This window comes from Poromitra crassiceps, assembly GCF_964638095.1.
Source record: "Poromitra crassiceps genome assembly, chromosome: 2".
Lineage (NCBI taxonomy): Eukaryota > Metazoa > Chordata > Actinopteri > Beryciformes > Melamphaidae > Poromitra > Poromitra crassiceps.
Window position 1 is genome coordinate 106,180,091 of NC_139624.1, and position 23,437 is coordinate 106,203,527.

Consider the following 23,437-nt stretch of genomic DNA (forward strand, 5'->3'; position numbering starts at 1 on the left):
GCCAACTATCAATTAAATGCTATAAATATTAATCTAAAATGTATTGGTGACACAATATGAACTTCAACAAGGGACATCAAGGAATTCGAAGAGACAGTGTTTCTGAATGCATAGCAACAGCTCCCTCTACTGGCTGTGAACAAACACACACACACACACACACACACACACACACACACACACACACACACACACACACACACACACACAGAGTATGTACATATTTACAGACAGACAGACAGACAGACAGACAGACAGACAGACAGACAGAGAGACATCATTCATACCTCATTATGTTGAATGTGTTTCCCAACCAATTTTACTGCCAGAGAGGTCAATGTGGCTACGACAATTTATTTACTGATGTACAAGTTTATCTAAAAGAGATGCTGATAATTATAATTGGAAAAAATAGTTTTTGATCTGTTCTGCCAGACAGGTGAATAAGACAATCATATATACAGCAAGAATATGGCTTGTCAATACAGAGCAAAGTCTGTGATAAACTGGTAGATATCTCTGAGCTCAGCTGGATTAAAATCCATGCCATTTCACTTAAGTGCTACCAGCAGCAATCTATGGAACACTCCTGTAAAATGATTAGCCACACCTCTCTTCTAAAATCTACAGCTGTTTCCAACTAACCAGATAGAGGAGAAGGTGATTGGATGTCAAAGCAATTTAAATAGAGCCTGGTGTGGTGAGACAGTTCATACTGTGAAGCTAGTGTGGTGAGACAGTTCATACTGTGAAGCTAGAGTTTCCAGGGTTTACCAGCACTTCATCTGAGCACAGCTATGGCAGTGGCCATGGGATTTTTCTTGAGGTGAGTTTGTATAAAGCCGCAAGCGTGTGTTATGTCATGTTTTAACAGTGTGAACCAACTGTCACTGAAGTTATCTAAATTATTGTTCTAGGGTGTTGTCTCTCTTACTACTTGGAAAACATCAAGCAAATGGTGAGTCTAGTCTTGATTTAAACGAATGTTTTGATGCCTCAATACCTGTATTAACTCAAACTTGTCAACAGCTGTGGGTCGTAGTGCTGGATCTCTGCCCTCTGTTAAGACGACTGGAGACTCGCAGGGACTGCAGAGTTGGGGAGGCTTGCCTAGCTCCCAGTCCCACGTGCCTGGCTCACAGACCAAAATGTCTAACATCCTACTTCCTAGCATCAACAACGTAGCTACCACGTTCAACAACCTAGCTACCGGCTGCCGGGATCCTCAAGCAGTCCAGCAGATAAGGGGTTTATTTGAGGATACTCACATGCCTAACAGCCTTAACAAGTTGAGTACCAGCCTCATCAACTTCTCTACCAGCTGCTGGGGCACGCCAGAGCCACCCGTGATGCCCCAGCTGAATTACCAGTCTCAGGTGACCGAGCAGCGTAACATCCTAGTTACCAGCATCGACAGCCTATGTACCACGCTCAGCAACCTAGCTACCAGCTGCCAGCAGGGGGAACGTTCCCAGCTGCCTGAACAGTCTATCCTCGGCGGCCTAGTTGAAGGCCTCAGCAGTTTTGCTACCAGCTGTTACGGCAGCATCCTTAACCAAGAGCCTCAGGTGGCCCAGCGTCCTAAGGGCCAGTCCCAGGTCTGTATCTTAACGCTTTATTTAGTTTCTTTAATTTGTGCCATTACATGTTCATCGTATCAATTTTATATTTGCTTACAGCATGTTTGCGCTTTGCCCAACTGCAGTTGTTTGAAATGTGGAAATGTGTTCTATAAATAAACTCTTGTGCCCAGCAGGCTCGCATGCTAGAGAAGCCCAGGAGGCCAGCAAAGCGGCCTCACGGGCCACCGCGCACTGCACCCTGGTACCAGCGGCCCTCGCACATCCAAGAGCAGCCCAGGTACCAGCCTAATCTGCATCAGCAGAGATTGGACCAGTCGGTGTGGAATTGAATTTACTGAAAGACTCTGCTCAACTGATGGGGCCGGTTTTCATCTTGTATCATTCAAATAAATGCAGTAACAAAATATTGTGCAGTGTCATTGAGACATGGTATGCCAGATCATACAAATTGTGTTCCTCAACTATGCCAGTGTGGCTGTTGTATCTGATGTGTGACTAAAAGGGATTATCAAACTAAAAAATGGACTTTAAAATGGCGCCATGGGGGTGTGTTAACCTGGCTTTCCAGGTCAGCTTGTCCAGAACCAGCTACAGGGGTTTTCTAGTAAACTGGTGGTGTGGTTGGTTAAATACTTCATGCATAAGAGAATCAATCCATGTGTCGCAGGTCAAACCCCAATTTTGTATCTCAATATATTGTTCCCATGGCCTGCCATGTGGCCAGGGGCAAAGCGGGAAATTCGGATCCCTCACTCAGGATGGGTTGCACATAGCCTGCACTTCATCACATAGCCTCAGGAGGGTGTGCTGTGTATCTGTTCCTGTATACATGGATACAAAGATTTTTAACAAATGAACACCAGAATTTCAACAGCTAATTAAGGGGCCAACTAGAATAACCAACACCTCAAACACAAATGGATCTGATATTTAGTAATAAACCTGAACGAGTAATCAAATCATTCAATATGATATTCGGGTTGTCAGACCACAATCTTACACTTATAGCCAGAAAATTAACCAAAAAAAGATTACACCTCCGTAGTCAACCAGGACAATCGGAAAAACTCAGGATCCCTAGAAGTGAATGGCAAAACTTTGAAAATGCAATAAAATATATTAATTGGAACACCCTTTTGAATGCGGGTGACGTGGAAGTCGACAGCAATACGCTGCTAACCACAATTCAGAACACTATTATTGCATTCACAAAGAAAGTAAAGACCAGGAAATGTAAAAAAAAGTAGCTTGCCATGGATGAATGACATCTGCAATTTGAAGACCCGGGATGCTTCACTTAAACAGGCCCTGAAATCAAAATCGGCGCAGGACAAACGTAAGTTTGTCATGCTAAGAAACAATGTATCGAAGGCAATGAGAAAGGCCAAAGCAAACTTTTTTATTGACGACATCAGCGAGGCCAGGGGCAATCCAAAAGTGATATGGAAACAGCTCAAGCAATTAACAGGGACTAATCCTAAATCTGAAAAGCCATTGGAACTGCAATTGGATGGAAAACTGTCAAATGACCTAGGTAAAATATCAGAGGCATTCAACAACTACTTTTTAAACTCAGTTGCGCTGATTGCACAGTTTCCCCAGATAGCCACACTGAGCCCACACCAGTTAATTCTGATTTGCCCACCTTTTGTTTAAAAGAGATATCAGAATCTAAAGTGCTACAATTAATCGACTCACTTAAAATGTCCAGAGCCAAAATTGTCTATGGCATGGATTCCTTCATGCTCAAAGCTCTGAAGGAGTCCATAGCACCCTTCATTTGCCAGGTCATCAACTCCTCAATTTCCAGTGGGGTATTTCCCAGTGCATGGAAGTCGGCCATTGTCTCACCCATTTTCAAAGCTGGCAATCCTCAAGATATTTGTAATTACAGGCCTATATCCATCCTACCGGTAACATCAAAGATAGCAGAAAAATGGGTATCTGAACAACTAGTCTCACATCTCAATAACAGTCCCTTCTCTCTGCACTCTATGCAATTTGGCTTTAGACCTAAACATTCAACAGATACAGCTAACTGCTACTTTATGGAAAGGATTAAAGCGCTCTTGGACAAGGGTGGTGTTGTTGGAGCAGTTTTCCTTGATTTAAGGAAGGCCTTCGATACCGTTAATCATAAAGTTCTCATCTCAACACTATCCAAATTCAACTTCTCCCACACCGCCCTCAGTTGGATAAATTCCTACCTGGCTGATAGAACCCAGTATGTTAAAATAAATAACCAACTCTCTACCGCAGGGCACCCACCTACTGGGGTCCCTCAAGGATTCATATTTGGGCCACTGCTTTTCAGCCTCTACATCAACGAACTACCCTCTGTAACAATGTTGAAATCCAGATGTATGCTGATGATACAGTGATTTACGTATATGGTAAAAACAAAATGGAAGCTGCATCAAAACTCACAATTGCTATGGTCCATGTAGCTAACTGGTTAGAGCGTGCCTGCCTTCAGCTAAATGTTTCTAAAACGGTTGGCATGTACTTTAGTAAAAGGTCAAACAGCACACCTGATCCTGATATACTGATTTCTGGTGAGAAAATGACAATAGTTAATGATTTTAAGTACCTTGGGGTGATGCTTGACTCAACCCTCTCCTTTAAACCTCATGTCAAGAGAACAACAAAAAAAATCAAATTCAACCTCGCAAACTTCAGATACTCCAGAAACTGCTTGTCCAACTGTGCCGCGAAAATGTTTATGAATGCAATGATCCTGTCCCACATAACCTACTGTTTAACTAGCTGGGGACATGCCAGCCCATCCATATTACAACCCATAGCATCACTCTACAAACAAACAATAAAGACATTAGACAGGAAGCCGGTTAGATACCACCACTGCAATATCTTAAGGAAACATAACCTCTTGAGCTGGGATAACATCATCACCTTCGCAAATCTCTGTCTAGTCTTCAAAATCTTACACAACCTATAGCACCTCCTCCACTTAGCACCTTCATCACACCACTGCCACAGTCAAGCCGAACCACCAGAGCCACCAAACGAGGAGACTGCACAATCCCTTTCAGACGTAGCACTTTCAGCCAGCCAACATTCTCAGTTAAGGCATCCCATGACTGGAATTCATTACCACAATACATCCATAACTGCTCCTCCTACAGGTCATTCTCCACCCATTTGAAAACTTGGCTGATTAGCAATCAATTATGTAGCCACTAATTCTGATAACTGCCTGTTTTTTTTGTGTGTGTGTGTGACATGTATGCAATATTTCAGATGATTGTATTTATTCTGTGTATGTGACATGTGTCCCTTTATATTTCTTGTATCTGTGATCCAGGGACTACAGATGAAAACTAGCCTTTTTGGTTAATTCTGGCATGTTTTCTGATATGCATTGTCCCTGTCAAATAAACGAATAAAACTAAAATAAATAAATGAAACTATAACCCTGTGGTGGTCATGGTATGTTCCTGAAACGGCCCTTCATTCACAACTTTTTACCTTCTTTATACAGGGAGTCTCCGAGAGCAATGTTTTTCAGTAGTGTTCTGTTCACATTCACACACACACCTGGAAGCTGACCACTACAACCAGTCTGATCTGCTGGCTATCCTGCAGATTTGATCGTGCAGATAATTGAATAACTCTGTAATGCATGTTGTAATACAGTAATTTGACAATGGGTGGCACTGATGCGCTGTACTTTTCTAGTGTCTGCTTGTAGTTCCGGTTTTGAACTGGCTTAAAAGTGAAATGCAATAGGTTATGGGCCCAGAGCGTCACTAAAAAAGGCTGTTTTACACAGGTTTGTGTGAGATAAACAGTGTTGAGTTCACAATGGAAGATAAGCTGTTTATTGACAAGCTGAGCGGACCAGGGAACTGGGCAACATAGAAGTTGCCCTTGGTCAAACAATGATAAGATGACAAATAAGACAATGACAAATTGTAGGAACAAGATATTCATGATGGGATTGTTCACAGGCATATTTTTTCAGAAGTCCATACTCAGGTATACACACATCGTGCAGACTTCCAGGGATGCATGTGCCACAACTCTGCATAGACTCAGTTTAAATTTAAATGAAACAATCAGCTTCAACAGTCATTGCCTGATGGATGACAGACAGACAGACAGACAGACAGATTTATATAGATATAGATTTATAGATATATATATATTATATAGATTTATATATTTTATAGTAGCATTGTATTCAAGGGAATGTAACAGAACTACATGCCAAATCAACTTATTTTTTCATGTCAATAGACAATGACAGTTTTGTGCAACTGTTATTAGTCTGTTTTTTTCACTTTACTTACAGCCAACTATCAATTAAATGCTATAAATATTAATCTAAAATGTATTGGTGACACAATATGAATTTCAACAAGGGACATCAAGGAATTCGAAGAGACAGTTAGTGTTTCTGAATGCATAGCAACATCTCCCTCTACTGGCTGTGAACAAACAAACACACACACACACACACACACACACACACACACACACACACACACACACACACACACACACACACACACACACACACACACACACACAGAGAGTATGTACATATTTACAGACAGACAGACAGACAGACAGACAGACAGACAGACAGACATCATTCATACCTCATTATGTTGAATGTGTTTCCCAACCAATTTTACTGCCAGAGAGGTCAATGTGGCTGGCACAATTTATTTACTGATGTACAAGTTTATCTAAAAGAGATGCTGATAATTATAATTGGAAAAATAGAGTTTTCGATCTGTTCTGCCGGACAGGTGAATAAGACAATCATATATACAGCAAGAATATGGCTTGTCAATACAGAGCAAAGTCTGTGATAAACTGGTAGATATCTCTGAGCGCAGCTGGATTAAAATCCATGCCATTTCACTTAAGTGCTACCAGCAGCAATCTATGGAACACTCCTGTAAAATGATTAGCCACACCTCTCTTCTAAAATCTACAGCTGTTTCCAACTAACCAGATAGAGGAGAAGGTGATTGGATGTCAAAGCAATTTAAATAGAGCCTGGTGTGGTGAGACAGTTCATACTGTGAAGCTAGTGTGGTGAGACAGTTCATACTGTGAAGCTAGAGTTTCCAGGGTTTACCAGCACTTCATCTGAGCACAGCTATGGCAGTGGCCATGGGATTTTTCTTGAGGTGAGTTTGTATAAAGCCGCAAGCGTGTGTTATGTCATGTTTCAACAGTGTGAACCAACTGTCACTGAAGTTATCTAAATTATTGTTCTCTAGGGTGTTGTCTCTCTTACTACTTGGAAAACATCAAGCAAATGGTGAGTCTAGTCTTGATTTAAACAAATGTTTTGATGCCTCAATACCTGTATTAACTCAAACTTGTCAACAGCTGTGGGTCGTAGTGCTGGATCTCTGCCCTCTGTTAAGACGACTGGAGACTCGGAGGGACTGCAGAGTTTGGGAGGCTTGCCTAGCTACCAGTCCCACGTGCCCCAGCAGCATCATACCTACCAGCAGTCTGAGCTGCCTCAGCAGCCTGGCTCACAGACCAAGCAGTCTAACATCCTACTTACTAGCCTTAACAACGTAGCTACCACGCTCAACAACCTAGCTACCGGCTGCCGGGATCCTCAGGCAGCCCAGCAGATAACGGGTTTATTTGAGGATACCGACATACCTAACAGCCTTAGCAGGTTGATTACTGGCCTCATCAACTTCTCTACCAGCTGCAGGCGGAAGCCAGAGCCATCCTCTGTTAAGACGACTGGAGGCTCGGAGGGACTGCAGAGTTTGGGAGGCTTGCCTAGCTACCAGTCCCACGTGCCCCAGCAGCATCATACCTACCAGCAGTCTGAGCTGCCTCAGCAGCCTGACTCACAGACCAAGCAGTCTAACATCCTACTTACTAGCCTTAACAACGTAGCTACCACGCTCAACAACCTAGCTACCGGCTGCCGGGATCCTCAGGCAGCCCAGCAGATAACGGGTTTATTTGAGGATACTGACATACCTAACAGCCTTAGCAGGTTGATTACTGGCCTCATCAACTTCTCTACCAGCTGCAGGCGGAAGCCAGAGCCATCCTCTGTTAAGACGACTGGAGGCTCGGAGGGACTGCAGAGTTTGGGAGGCTTGCCTAGCTCCCAGTCCCACGTGCCCCAGCAGCATCATACCTACCAGCAGTCTGAGCTGCCTCAGCCGCCTGACTCACAGACCAAGCAGTCTAACATCCTACTTACTAGCCTTAACAACGTAGCTACCACGCTCAACAACCTAGCTACCGGCTGCCAGGATCCTCAGGCAGCCCAGCAGATAACGGGTTTATTTGAGGATACTGACATACCTAACAGCCTTAGCAGGTTGATTACTGGCCTCATCAACTTCTCTACCAGCTGCAGGCGCAAGCCAGAGCCATCCGTGACCCAGCAGCATAACATCCTAGTTACCAGCATCAACAGCCTAGGTACCACGCTCAGCAACCTAGCTACCAGCTGCCAGCAGGGGGACCGTTCCCAGCTGCCTGAACAGTCTAGCAGCGATGTGGCTACCGGCCTCGGCGGCCTAGTTAAACGCCTCAGCAGTTTTGCTACCAGCTGTTACGGCAGCATCCTTATCCAAGAGCCTCAGGTGGCCCAGCGTCCTAAGGACCAGTCCCAGGTCTGTATCTTAACGGTTTATTTAGTTTCTTTAATTTGTGCCATTACATGTTCATTGTATCAATTTTATATTGGCTTACAGCATGTTGTCGCTTTGCCCAACTGCGGTTGTTTGAAATGTGTTCTATAAATAAACTCTTGTGCCCAGCAGGCTCGCATGCTAGAGAAGCCCAGGAGGCCAGCAAAGCGGCCTCTCTGGCCACCGCACACTGCACCCTGGTACCAGCGGCGCTCGCACATCCAAGAGCAGCCCAGGTACCAGCCCAATCGGCAGCAGCAGAGATTGGACCAGTCGGTGTGGACTTGACTTTACTGAAAGACTCTGCTCAACTGATGGGGCCTGTTTTCATCTTGTACATGCATCATTCAAAATAAATGCAGTAACAAAATATTGTGCAGTGTCATTGAGACATGGTATGCCAGATCATACAAATTGTGTTCCTCAACTATGCCAGTGTGGCTGTTGTATCTGATGTGTGACTAAATGGATCTGATGTGTGACTAAAAGGGATTATCAAACTGAAAAATGATTTTAAAATGGTGCCATGGGGGTGTGTTAACCTGACTTTCCAGGTCAGCTTGTCCAGAACCAGCTACAGGGGTTTTCTAGTAAACTGGTACTTACTGCTTGCCTGAGGAGAAGCAGTTATTTTTCAATGTGAGGGGTTGGGTTAAATGTGCTTGGTTAAATACTTCATGCATAAGAGAATCAATCCATCAAGAAGTGTCGCAGGCCAAACTCCCTCACACTTTGGATCCCTCGCTCAGGATGGGTTGCACATAGCCTGCACTTCATCACATAGTCTCAGGAGGGTGTGCTGTGCATCTGTTCCTGTATGCATGGATACAAAGCAACAACCAAATGAACATGAAACTGTCTATAACCCTGTGGTGGTCATGGTATGTTCCTGAAACGGCCCTTCATTCACAACTTTTTACCTTATTTATACAGGGAGTCTCCAAGAGCAATATTTTTCAGGAGTGTCCTGTTAAAATGGTAAATGGACTATTTATATAGCGCTTTTATCAAAAGCACTTTACAATGTGTCTACATTCACACACCGAAGGTGACCAGCTGCCACGCAGGGTGCTGGCACAGCCATTGGGAGCAATTCGGGGTTCAGTGTCTTGCCCAAGGACACTTCGACATGCGAGCTGGGGATCGAACCACCGACCTGATTAGTGGACGACCCGCTCTACCTCCTGTGGGCTTGGAATCAGGGGCATGCCCCCCTCAGCCGTACGGGCGATGGGCGCACAAACATAACAATCAGAGCGGTTCAGGGAAGCTGGAAAATCGTGTATTAACCTCATGTAGAGATTGTCATGGGGAACTCCGTTGGCATCTAGTTGTGAAGGGTTAATATCTAGAGCCGAGCGGCAAAACCTATCTTGTTTCTCCGCCTCTTGGGCAGAGCGTGGGGCCGTGGTGGGTTTAGTGGCCTTGGTAGGTGATGGTTTGGGAGTGGTTAGTTGATGCAGGTCCTCTAGGAAGATAGGGTGGACCAGCCCTGCACATATGAGGGCAGTGATAATGCCATAAGTGCAGGTACTGGATTCCCTGCACCTGGGAGGTGCCCTGTTTCTGGTGCCATGCGACATCGAGTTGCATGTATCCATTCCTTCTTTCCTTCCACTTTCACTGCTGTCCTTGTTGTCAGCAGAACCTGACATGGTTGTGACCACCTGGGAACGAGAGAGACTTTGCAAAGTGATTTGATTAAAACAAAATCCCCGGGCTTAAAGGGGTGGGTTGGCCCTTCGTTTATATTGTTTTTCTATTCCATCAATATCTCTGATGTCAGGTTGTGAGGAGGATCGTGGCCGGGTGCCATAATCCTTGCCTGACCGGTGATGGCGAGAGAGACTGCTCTTACTGAATTCATCTGGGTCTATATCCAGTCTCTTTAAGATGCTATGTTTTGTTTTACTGTCCTTCGGTTTAGCACCTGCTTGACTTGGGCTGTATTTTGGGTGCTGTTCTGCTGCTTCAGTGGAGGAGAGTGATTGGTTGGAGGGTTGGCCGCTCACTCCTCCTTCTTGCTCATGGGCTCTGGCTGCCGCGTTATCATTTAAACGAATTGCTTCTGTGCATGCAATTAGCTCTACCATTTGGTCATTATCATTTTCCTCCTCTGACTCTGAGGAAACACATTGTTTAGAATATAAATGCGCGCCAGTGGGCTCTGTGTGTCTGCAAACCTATCACAATTGATACCGCTCTTTCTCAAATGTCTAATGAAAGACTGGGGAGTCACGTGATTGTTTTTCACACAGTGCAGATGCATGAGGGCAGACGCTTGCTTTGCAGTGTTTTCAGGGAATTTTGCTGAGATCCGGACTATATCTGTTTGTTTCAGTTCCAGGATAGATATGATTATACTGAGTTTGTCGGGTGCCGTTGTTTTGACAATTTTATCAATCATATCTGTCATTTCTGGCATTAGAGCCTTATTCTTTTTAACATCAGAGCAAGGCACTCTCGCTGTGTTGCCTTGGGGAGGCTGGTGCTTTTTAGCTACCCGCTTCCATCCTCTTATGCATTCTGTAACATAAGACTCTGACCAGCCGAGGTTGATTGACTGTCTGGCTGCAGTCTGCATGTACATAATTTTGTCTTTATCAAATGAGCCTCCTATAGGCCAGAGTCCCTGGCTACATTTAATAAGATCATGGGTGAAAGGTATCACATAGTTTTCTCCAAGTTGCAAACGGACTATGTCAGCACATGAACCAGGTGGTACCAGAGGGACCTTTGCTTTTGTGAGCTGTTTGCGAATATCTCTCGCCCTCAAGCGTTCCGCCTTTGGCAGTGGACAAGGTTCCGGTTCCCCACATTTGGACTGATTTTTACCCATTATCTAGATTCTCTGTCACAGAGTCAACACACCATCTAGATTATATTGTATATATCAGTCTCATCATGCTTCTATTTAAGCGCTCAGGGTGTCAAAACTCTTGTCTCAAAGGCGGGTGAGGAGCAGAGAGAATAGCTGCAGCTTTCTTATCTTATGTTTTCTATTTCCCTTCGGGCCTGTGTTTCTGGAACTGGCATCTGTCCTTGTTGTGTGTGCGTTTGGAATGAGCTTACCAGAGGGCCGCAGGGAATTTTTGCTGGATGTAGTATTGGGTCTGCTGTATCTTACTTGACCTCCTTAGTGGGGTAGAAGTGCTTTTTCCAGGGAATTTTGGCATTGGTTGTAGTTTTGGGTCTGCAATTTCTCGCTTGACCTCCTTGTTGGGGCGGAGGTGCCTTGTCCAGGGCTCTGACTGAGCCCGCTTTGTCTGTGAATCAAAAAAACTTGTGACAGATCATTTGTTCTTTTCCCAGATGTTATTTGTTAGTTTGACAAACAGTTAGGGTGCATCCACATTGCTAATGGCAGATAGTTCGTACAGTTTTGAGGACTTTGATGACAGAGCCTTTTCCCAACCCATAGTAAGACGCTACAGTGTCACATCCCAATATACCATGGGCTGGTAAAAGTTTCTTCACAATTTGTGAATGCTTGGCCAGTGTTGACTTGTCCACTATTGCCCTTTCCTTGTGGGGCGATCCCATGATGTGTGGGACATCCAGTCCTTCCTGATGGTAATGGTGAAGGAGTAGGATGAACACATCTGTGTCATCAGAAACCACTGAGATTTGATGTGCTTCTCCAGCACACCTCAGGACCTTTTGGACAATGATGTGTCAGTTTCTTCCTGTTGATTTTCTATATCATATTGGCTCCTTCTTTCTTCCAACCTGATCTCAATGGGGCATGGCTCCTCCCCTGTCACCTCCCCTGTCACATGGCTCCTCCCCTGTCACCTCCCCTGTCACATGGCTCCTCCCCTGTCACCACCAACTTGTGTTTGCTTGTCCTCTGTAGATGGAAAAGCTGATCCTTCCTGGGTCAGTTCCTCACATAAGAGCTAAGAGATGGTGTTTCTAGCTGACCCCCATCTCTGTGACATCTCAGGTGATGGACTTGATACAGTTCTGTAATCAGAGTAGCTGCCGAAGATGAGGTAGGCGTCACTGTCTGATAGGTATGAATTCAGCCGTGTCTTACCATTTTTTATGAAATCGGCTATGGTGCCATCAGCTGGCCAGTGGATGTCCAAAGAAGGGCTGATCCATCAATGACACTGGCATTCCTCCTGGAGATTTTGACTTGGAATGACTTCTTCAGTGTAGACTTGGATTTACAAATTTGCATTCCGTCCTCATCCTCCCTAGACAACAGTGTGATTACCCTTGAATCGATGGCATTTAGGTCATAAATTGTGGAGTTGTCAACTTGGATTGATTTGGTTGTTGTCATTGTCTTCACTTTGTTTGAGATGGTTTTGTAAAATCCCTCTGGCCAGGTCTTCTCAAAATTCTCTAACATTGCCTCCCCAATCATTACGGCATACTGTCACTGGTGTTGGTGATCTTGATGTTCACGATGCTTTTGCCCCTGGATGTTCGTTGAGATCCAATGGATGGAGGCAGGTTTCCAGTTTCTGACAAAGTCCAGTCCTGTCCTTGACTTTGGCAACTGCTTAACCCATGGCTTTAGCCTCCTCCTTGTGATAGAGATGAACCTTTGTAGTATCTGTCTCATCATATTCCATCTCCTTCATGTCTGACTCAATCTTGCAGCATATGTGGTGGCTCAGAGCCCAGATCTTCAGTGCCTCTGGCTTCATGGTTATTCCAAAGATCCCTCCATCACTGTGGCCGTACCTCATGAAAGTAGTTATGAACTGGTTGATCCACAGGCCATTCCATATTCCACTAATGTGTCACATCACATGCTGCCCCTGGAGAAAATTCCTTTGTGGAGGAAGCTTCTCCATGGAACGAAGATAGTAGAGGCCATACCAGACATGATTGACATAGCCAGCTGCAAAGTAGTAGGTAAGCATCTTCTGGAATGTGGTCAGATGGAGAAGCCAGTCACCCTCACGTTCAGCCCAGATGTATGACATCAGCATCAGCATCATTGGTTTCACCAAGACCTAAACCCAAAGTTTGGCTGTTCTGGTCTGACTCACAATCTGATCCATAAGGCTCTCATCAGGTCATCTGCTTTCTGGAAATTTCTTACCGGAACTCCAGAGAACCCACTATCAGCCATCAGGGAACATAAAGCCCCAACAAAACTGATCAATGCGTGCATGCCCCCAAGACACTTTAAGCAGCGCAGCCACATCTATAAGTGACATGTGTGTCTGTTTGAGGCGAGATGTGCGTGAGCCGAGATGCAGTGTCCCAGCCATTTTGAGTGGGGTGGCCCAGGTGGGGCACAGACTCAAGCATTGCGGCATTTAGGAAGGATGTAGAAAGGTTTTCCCTCGCCAAAATTTAGCCTAACATCACTCTAGCTTAAAAATTAGCCCGCTACAGCCTCTGAAAGACAGTATTGTTGGCCAGCACCCTCAGGATTTTGGGGTGGCCAAATTAGATTTAAGGGGTGGGCAGTGCCACCCCTGGCCACTCCTTAGAAACTCCCCTGCCAAGATGTGTGCACAGGACTTCAACAGTGCACCTAGAGCCCTCCCCTCGGCTGTACAAGGAATTGAGAGTGGAAACAGAAAGTGCCGCGGCTCAAAACCGGTGAAACATGCACGCACGCGCACATGCACGCACACACACATGCGCACACGCATGCACACACACAGTGCCAGAGAGAGGGGAGTGTGGGAGAAGGGTCTGACTTGCGCAAACCTGCACCGCTTCAACACCTAGGATTGATTTATCAGACTAAAAGTCCTCTGCTAATTTCATGTTTTTATTGGGGGTGGGGGGGCACATGGCGGGGGAATCAAATAGGCTACATTATACATGACCTCGTTGCTCCTTTATGAATAAACATTGGAGAAAGCAAATTTGATGCATTTGATTTGAGGATTTGCATGGAATCTCATAAATCCCTATTTTTAAGGGGATTTTGGCACTTAAGGGGTTAATATCTAAAAATTCTCAAGGGTGCTCACCAGGCACCCTCCTGTATTTTGAATAGGTACCCCCAAACTACAAGAATCGGCAGAGAAAAAAACTTTATCCGACGAAACAAGGTTCATCAAAAAAACAGCCTTTGGCTCCCGGACTATTACTGCTTGCCTGAGGAGAAGCATTTTCAATGTAAGAGGTTGGGTTAAATGTGGTTGGTTAAATACTTCATGCATAAGAGAATCAATCCATCAAGATGTGTCGCAGGTCAAACCCCAATTTTGTATCTGTCAATATATTGTTCCCATGGCCTGCCATGTGGCCAGGGGCAAAGCGGGAAATTCGGATCCCTCGCTCAGGATGGGTTGCACATAGCCTGCACTTAATCACATAGCCTCAGGAGGGTGTGCGGTGTATCTGTTCCTGTATACATGGATACAAAGCAACAACCAAATGAACATGAAACTATAACCCTGTGGTGGTTATGTTATGTTCCTGAAACGGCCCTTCATTCACAACTTTTTACCTTCTTTATACAGGGAGTCTCCGAGAGCAATGTTTTTCAGTAGTGTTCTGTTCACTTCACACACACACCTGGAAGCTGACCACTACAACCAGTCTGATCTGCTGGCTATCCTGCAGATTTGATCGTGCAGATAATTGAATAACTCTGTAATGCATGTTGTAATACAGTAATTTGACAATGGGTGGCACTGATGCACTGTACTGTTCTAGTGTCTGCTTGTAGTTCTGGTTTTGAACTGGCTTAAAAGTGAAATGCAATAGGTTATGGGCCCAGAGCGTCACTAAAAAAGGCTGTTTTACACAGGTTTGTGTGAGATAAAGTTCACAATGGAAGATAAGCTGTTTATTGACAAGCTGAGCGGACCAGAGAACTGGGCAACATGGAAGTTGCCCTTGGTCAAACCATGATAAGATGACAAATAAGACAATGACAAAATTGTAGGAACAAGATATTCATGATGGGATTGTTCACAGGCATATTTTTTCAGAAGTCCATACTCAGGTATACACACATCGTGCAGACTTCCAGGGATGCATGTGCCACAACTCTGCATAGACTTGCCAAAAATACTCAAACCATTTAAATTTAAATGAAACAATCAGCTTCAACAGTCATTGCCTGATGGATGACAGACAGACAGACAGATTTATATAGATATAGATTTATAGATAGATATATATTATATAGATTTATATATTTTATAGTAGCATTATATTCAAGGGAATGTAACAGAACTACATGCTAAATCAACTTATTTTTTCATGTCAATAGACAATGACAGTTTTGTGCAACTGTTATTAGTCTGTTTTATTCACTTTACTTACAGCCAACTATCAATTAAATGCTATAAATATTAATCTAAAATGTATTGGTGACACAATATGAACTTCAACAAGGGACATCAAGGAATTCGAAGAGACAGTGTTTCTGAATGCATAGCAACAGCTCCCTCTACTGGCTGTGAACAAACACACACACACACACACACACACACACACACACACACACACACACACACACACACACACACACACACACACACACAGAGTATGTACATATTTACAGACAGACAGACAGACAGACAGACAGACAGAGAGACATCATTCATACCTCATTATGTTGAATGTGTTTCCCAACCAATTTTACTGCCAGAGAGGTCAATGTGGCTGGGACAATTTATTTACTGATGTACAAGTTTATCTAAAAGAGATGCTGATAATTATAATTGGAAAAATAGTTTTTGATCTGTTCTGCCAGACAGGTGAATAAGACAATCATATATACAGCAAGAATATGGCTTGTCAATACAGAGCAAAGTCTGTGATAAACTGGTAGATATCTCTGAGCTCAGCTGGATTAAAATCCATGCCATTTCACTTAAGTGCTACCAGCAGCAATCTATGGAACACTCCTGTAAAATGATTAGCCACACCTCTCTTCTAAAATCTACAGCTGTTTCCAACTAACCAGATAGAGGAGAAGGTGATTGGATGTCAAAGCAATTTAAATAGAGCCTGGTGTGGTGAGACAGTTCATACTGTGAAGCTAGTGTGGTGAGACAGTTCATACTGTGAAGCTAGAGTTTCCAGGGTTTACCAGCACTTCATCTGAGCACAGCTATGGCAGTGGCCATGGGATTTTTCTTGAGGTGAGTTTGTATAAAGCCGCAAGCGTGTGTTATGTCATGTTTTAACAGTGTGAACCAACTGTCACTGAAGTTATCTAAATTATTGTTCTCTAGGGTGTTGTCTCTCTTACTACTTGGAAAACATCAAGCAAATGGTGAGTCTAGTCTTGATTTAAACGAATGTTTTGATGCCTCAATACCTGTATTAACTCCAACTTGTCAACAGCTGTGGGTCGTAGTGCTGGATCTCTGCCCTCTGTTAAGACGACTGGAGACTCGCAGGGACTGCAGAGTTGGGGAGGCTTGCCTAGCTCCCAGTCCCACGTGCCTGGCTCACAGACCAAAATGTCTAACATCCTACTTCCTAGCATCAACAACGTAGCTACCACGTTCAACAACCTAGCTACCGGCTGCCGGGATCCTCAAGCAGTCCAGCAGATAAGGGGTTTATTTGAGGATACTCACATGCCTAACAGCCTTAACAAGTTGAGTACCAGCCTCATCAACTTCTCTACCAGCTGCTGGGGCACGCCAGAGCCACCCGTGATGCCCCAGCTGAATTACCAGTCTCAGGTGACCGAGCAGCGTAACATCCTAGTTACCAGCATCGACAGCCTATGTACCACGCTCAGCAACCTAGCTACCAGCTGCCAGCAGGGGGAACGTTCCCAGCTGCCTGAACAGTCTATCCTCGGCGGCCTAGTTGAAGGCCTCAGCAGTTTTGCTACCAGCTGTTACGGCAGCATCCTTAACCAAGAGCCTCAGGTGGCCCAGCGTCATAAGGGCCAGTCCCAGGTCTGTATCTTAACGCTTTATTTAGTTTCTTTAATTTGTGCCATTACATGTTCATCGTATCAATTTTATATTTGCTTACAGCATGTTGGTGCTTTGCCCAACTGCAGTTGTTTGAAATGTGGAAATGTGTTCTATAAATAAACTCTTGTGCCCAGCAGGCTCGCATGCTAGAGAAGCCCAGGAGGCCAGCAAAGCGGCCTCACGGGCCACCGCGCACTGCACCCTGGTACCAGCGGCCCTCGCACATCCAAGAGCAGCCCAGGTACCAGCCTAATCTGCATCAGCAGAGATTGGACCAGTCGGTGTGGAATTGAATTTACTGAAAGACTCTGCTCAACTGATGGGGCCGGTTTTCATCTTGTATCATTCAAATAAATGCAGTAACAAAATATTGTGCAGTGTCATTGAGACATGGTATGCCAGATCATACAAATTGTGTTCCTCAACTATGCCAGTGTGGCTGTTGTATCTGATGTGTGACTAAAAGGGATTATCAAACTAAAAAATGACTTTAAAATGGCGCCATGGGGGTGTGTTAACCTGGCTTTCCAGGTCAGCTTGTCCAGAACCAGCTACAGGGGTTTTCTAGTAAACTGGTACTTACTGCTTGCCTGAGAAGCATTTTCAATGTGAGAGGTTGGGTTAAATGTGGTTGGTTAAATACTTCATGCATAAGAGAATCAATCCATGTGTCGCAGGTTAAACCCCAATTTTGTATCTGTCAATATATTGTTCCCATGGCCTGCCATGTGGCCAGGGGCAAAGCGGGAAATTCGGATCCCTCACTCAGGATGGGTTGCACATAGCCTGCACTTCATCACATAGCCTCAGGAGGGTGTGCTGTGTATCTGTTCCTGTATACATGGATACAAAGATTTTTAACAAATGAACACCAGAATTTCAACAGCTAATTAAGGGGCCAACTAGAATAACCAACACCTCAAACACAAATGGATCTGATATTTAGTAATAAACCTGAACGAGTAATCAAATCATTCAATATGATATCCGGGTTGTCAGACCACAATCTTACACTTATAGCCAGAAAACTAACCAAAAAAAGATTACACCTCCGTAGTCAACCAGGACAATCGGAAAAACTCAGGATCCCTAGAAGTGAATGGCTAAACTTTGAAAATGCAATAAAATATATTAATTGGAACACCCTTTTGAATGCGGGTGACGTGGAAGTCGACAGCAATACGCTGCTAACCACAATTCAGAACACTATTATTGCATTCACAAAGAAAGTAAAGACCAGGAAATGTAAAAAAAAGTAGCTTGCCATGGATGAATGACATCTGGAATTTGAAGACCCGGGATGCTTCACTTAAACAGGCCCTGAAATCAAAATCGGCGCAGGACAAACGTAAGTTTGTCATGCTAAGAAACAATGTATCGAAGGCAATGAGAAAGGCCAAAGCAAACTTTTTTATTGACGACATCAGCGAGGCCAGGGGCAATCCAAAAGTGATATGGAAACAGCTCAAGCAATTAACAGGGACTAATCCTAAATCTGAAAAGCCATTGGAACTGCAATTGGATGGAAAACTGTCAAATGACCTAGGTATATCAGAGGCATTCAACAACTACTTTTTAAACTCAGTTGCGCTGATTGCACAGTTTCCCCAGATAGCCACACTGAGCCCACACCAGTTAATTCTGATTTGCCCACCTTTTGTTTAAAAGAGATATCAGAATCTAAAGTGCTACAATTAATCGACTCACTTAAAATGTCCAGAGCCAAAATTGTCTATGGCATGGATTCCTTCATGCTCAAAGCTCTGAAGGAGTCCATAGCACCCTTCATTTGCCAGGTCATCAACTCCTCAATTTCCAGTGGGGTATTTCCCAGTGCATGGAAGTCGGCCATTGTCTCACCCATTTTCAAAGCTGGCAATCCTCAAGATATTTGTAATTACAGGCCTATATCCATCCTACCGGTAACATCAAAGATAGCAGAAAAATGGGTATCTGAACAACTAGTCTCCCATCTCAATAACAGTCCCTTCTCTCTGCACTCTATGCAATTTGGCTTTAGACCTAAACATTCAACAGATACAGCTAACTGCTACTTTATGGAAAGGATTAAAGCGCTCTTGGACAAGGGTGGTGTTGTTGGAGCAGTTTTCCTTGATTTAAGGAAGGCCTTCGATACCGTTAATCATAAAGTTCTCATCTCAACACTATCCAAATTCAACTTCTCCCACACCGCCCTCAGTTGGATAAATTCCTACCTGGCTGATAGAACCCAGTATGTTAAAATAAATAACCAACTCTCTACCGCAGGGCACCCACCTACTGGGGTCCCTCAAGGATTCATATTTGGGCCACTGCTTTTCAGCCTCTACATCAACGAACTACCCTCTGTAACAATGTTGAAATCCAGATGTATGCTGATCATACAGTGATTTACGTATATGGTAAAAACAAAATGGAAGCTGCATCAAAACTCACAATTGCTATGGTCCATGTAGCTAACTGGTTAGAGCGTGCCTGCCTTCAGCTAAATGTTTCTAAAACGGTTGGCATGTACTTTAGTAAAAGGTCAAACAGCACACCTGATCCTGATATACTGATTTCTGGTGAGAAAATGACAATAGTTAATGATTTTAAGTACCTTGGGGTGATGCTTGACTCAACCCTCTCCTTTAAACCTCATGTCAAGAGAACAACTAAAAAAATCAAATTCAACCTCGCAAACTTCAGATACTCCAGAAACTGCTTGTCCAACTGTGCCGCGAAAATGTTTATGAATGCAATGATCCTGTCCCACATAACCTACTGTTTAACTAGCTGGGGACATGCCAGCCCATCCATATTACAACCCATAGCATCACTCTACAAACAAACAATAAAGACATTAGACAGGAAGCCGGTTAGATACCACCACTGCAATATCTTAAGGAAACATAACCTCTTGAGCTGGGATAACATCATCACCTTCGCAAATCTCTGTCTAGTCTTCAAAATCTTACACAACCTATAGCACCTCCTCCACTTAGCACCTTCATCACACCACTGCCACAGTCAAGCCGAACCACCAGAGCCACCAAACGAGGAGACTGCACAATCCCTTTCAGACGTAGCACTTTCAGCCAGCCAACATTCTCAGTTAAGGCATCCCATGACTGGAATTCATTACCACAATACATCCATAACTGCTCCTCCTACAGGTCATTCTCCACCCATTTGAAAACTTGGCTGATTAGCAATCAATTATGTAGCCACTAATTCTGATAACTGCCTGTTTTTTGTGTGTGTGTGTGTGACATGTATGCAATATTTCAGATGATTGTATTTATTCTGTGTATGTGACATGTGTCCCTTTATATTTCTTGTATCTGTGATCCAGGGACTACAGATGAAAACTAGACTTTTTGGTTAATTCTGGCATGTTTTCTGATATGCATTGTCCCTGTCAAATAAACGAATAAAACAAAAATAAATAAATGAAACTATAACCCTGTGGTGGTCATGGTATGTTCCTGAAACGGCCCTTCATTCACAACTTTTTACCTTCTTTATACAGGGAGTCTCCGAGAGCAATGTTTTTCAGTAGTGTTCTGTTCACATTCACACACACACCTGGAAGCTGACCACTACAACCAGTCTGATCTGCTGGCTATCCTGCAGATTTGATCGTGCAGATAATTGAATAACTCTGTAATGCATGTTGTAATACAGTAATTTGACAATGGGTGGCACTGATGCGCTGTACTTTTCTAGTGTCTGCTTGTAGTTCCGGTTTTGAACTGGCTTAAAAGTGAAATGCAATAGGTTATGGGCCCAGAGCGTCACTAAAAAAGGCTGTTTTACACAGGTTTGTGTGAGATAAACAGTGTTGAGTTCACAATGGAAGATAAGCTGTTTATTGACAAGCTGAGCGGACCAGGGAACTGGGCAACATGGAAGTTGCCCTTGGTCAAACCATGATAAGATGACAAATAAGACAATGACAAATTGTAGGAACAAGATATTCATGATGGGATTGTTCACAGGCATATTTTTTCAGAAGTCCATACTCAGGTATACACACATCGTGCAGACTTCCAGGGATGCATGTGCCACAACTCTGCATAGACTCAGTTTAAATTTAAATTAAACAATCAGCTTCAACAGTCATTGCCTGATGGATGACAGACAGACAGACAGACAGACAGATTTATATAGATATAGATTTATAGATATATATATATTATATAGATTTATATATTTTACAGTAGCATTGTATTCAAGGGAATGTAACAGAACTACATGCCAAATCAACTTATTTTTCATGTCAATAGACAATGACAGTTTTGTGCAACTGTTATTAGTCTGTTTTTTTCACTTTACTTACAGCCAACTATCAATTAAATGCTATAAATATTAATCTAAAATGTATTGGTGACACAATATGAATTTCAACAAGGGACATCAAGGAATTCGAAGAGACAGTTAGTGTTTCTGAATGCATAGCAACATCTCCCTCTACTGGCTGTGAACAAACAAACACACACACACACACACACACACACACACACACACACACACACACACACACACACACACACACACACACACACACACACAGAGAGAGAGTATGTACATATTTACAGACAGACAGACAGACAGACAGACAGACAGACAGACAGACAGACAGACAGACAGACATCATTCATACCTCATTATGTTGAATGTGTTTCCCAACCAATTTTACTGCCAGAGAGGTCAATGTGGCTGGGACAATTTATTTACTGATGTACAAGTTTATCTAAAAGAGATGCTGATAATTATAATTGGAAAAATAGAGTTTTCGATCTGTTCTGCCGGACAGGTGAATAAGACAATCATATATACAGCAAGAATATGGCTTGTCAATACAGAGCAAAGTCTGTGATAAACTGGTAGATATCTCTGAGCGCAGCTGGATTAAAATCCATGCCATTTCACTTAAGTGCTACCAGCAGCAATCTATGGAACACTCCTGTAAAATGATTAGCCACACCGCTCTTCTAAAATCTACAGCTGTTTCCAACTAACTAGATAGAGGAGAAGGTGATTGGATGTCAAAGCAATTTAAATAGAGACTGGTGTGGTGAGACAGTTCATACTGTGAAGCTAGAGTTTCCAGGGTTTACCAGCACTTCATCTGAGCACAGCTATGGCAGTGGCCATGGGATTTTTCTTGAGGTGAGTTTGTATAAAGCCGCAAGCGTGTGTTATGTCATGTTTCAACAGTGTGAACCAACTGTCACTGAAGTTATCTAAATTATTGTTCTCTAGGGTGTTGTCTCTCTTACTACTTGGAAAACATCAAGCAAATGGTGAGTCTAGTCTTGATTTAAACAAATGTTTTGATGCCTCAATACCTGTATTAACTCAAACTTGTCAACAGCTGTGGGTCGTAGTGCTGGATCTCTGCCCTCTGTTAAGACGACTGGAGACTCGGAGGGACTGCAGAGTTTGGGAGGCTTGCCTAGCTCCCAGTCCCACGTGCCCCAGCAGCATCATACCTACCAGCAGTCTGAGCTGCCTCAGCAGCCTGGCTCACAGACCAAGCAGTCTAACATCCTACTTACTAGCCTTAACAACGTAGCTACCACGCTCAACAACCTAGCTACCGGCTGCCGGGATCCTCAGGCAGCCCAGCAGATAACGGGTTTATTTGAGGATACCGACATACCTAACAGCCTTAGCAGGTTGATTACTGGCCTCATCAACTTCTCTACCAGCTGCAGGCGGAAGCCAGAGCCATCCTCTGTTAAGACGACTGGAGGCTCGGAGGGACTGCAGAGTTTGGGAGGCTTGCCTAGCTACCAGTCCCACGTGCCCCAGCAGCATCATACCTACCAGCAGTCTGACCTGCCTCAGCCGCCTGACTCACAGACCAAGCAGTCTAACATCCTACTTACTAGCCTTAACAACGTAGCTACCACGCTCAACAACCTAGCTACCGGCTGCCAGGATCCTCAGGCAGCCCAGCAGATAACGGGTTTATTTGAGGATACTGACATACCTAACAGCCTTAGCAGGTTGATTACTGGCCTCATCAACTTCTCTACCAGCTGCAGGCGCAAACCAGAGCCATCCGTGACCCAGCAGCATAACATCCTAGTTACCAGCATCAACAGCCTAGGTACCACGCTCAGCAACCTAGCTACCAGCTGCCAGCAGGGGGACCGTTCCCAGCTGCCTGAACAGTCTAGCAGCGATGTGGCTACCGGCCTCGGCGGCCTAGTTAAACGCCTCAGCAGTTTTGCTACCAGCTGTTACGGCAGCATCCTTATCCAAGAGCCTCAGGTGGCCCAGCGTCCTAAGGACCAGTCCCAGGTCTGTATCTTAACGGTTTATTTAGTTT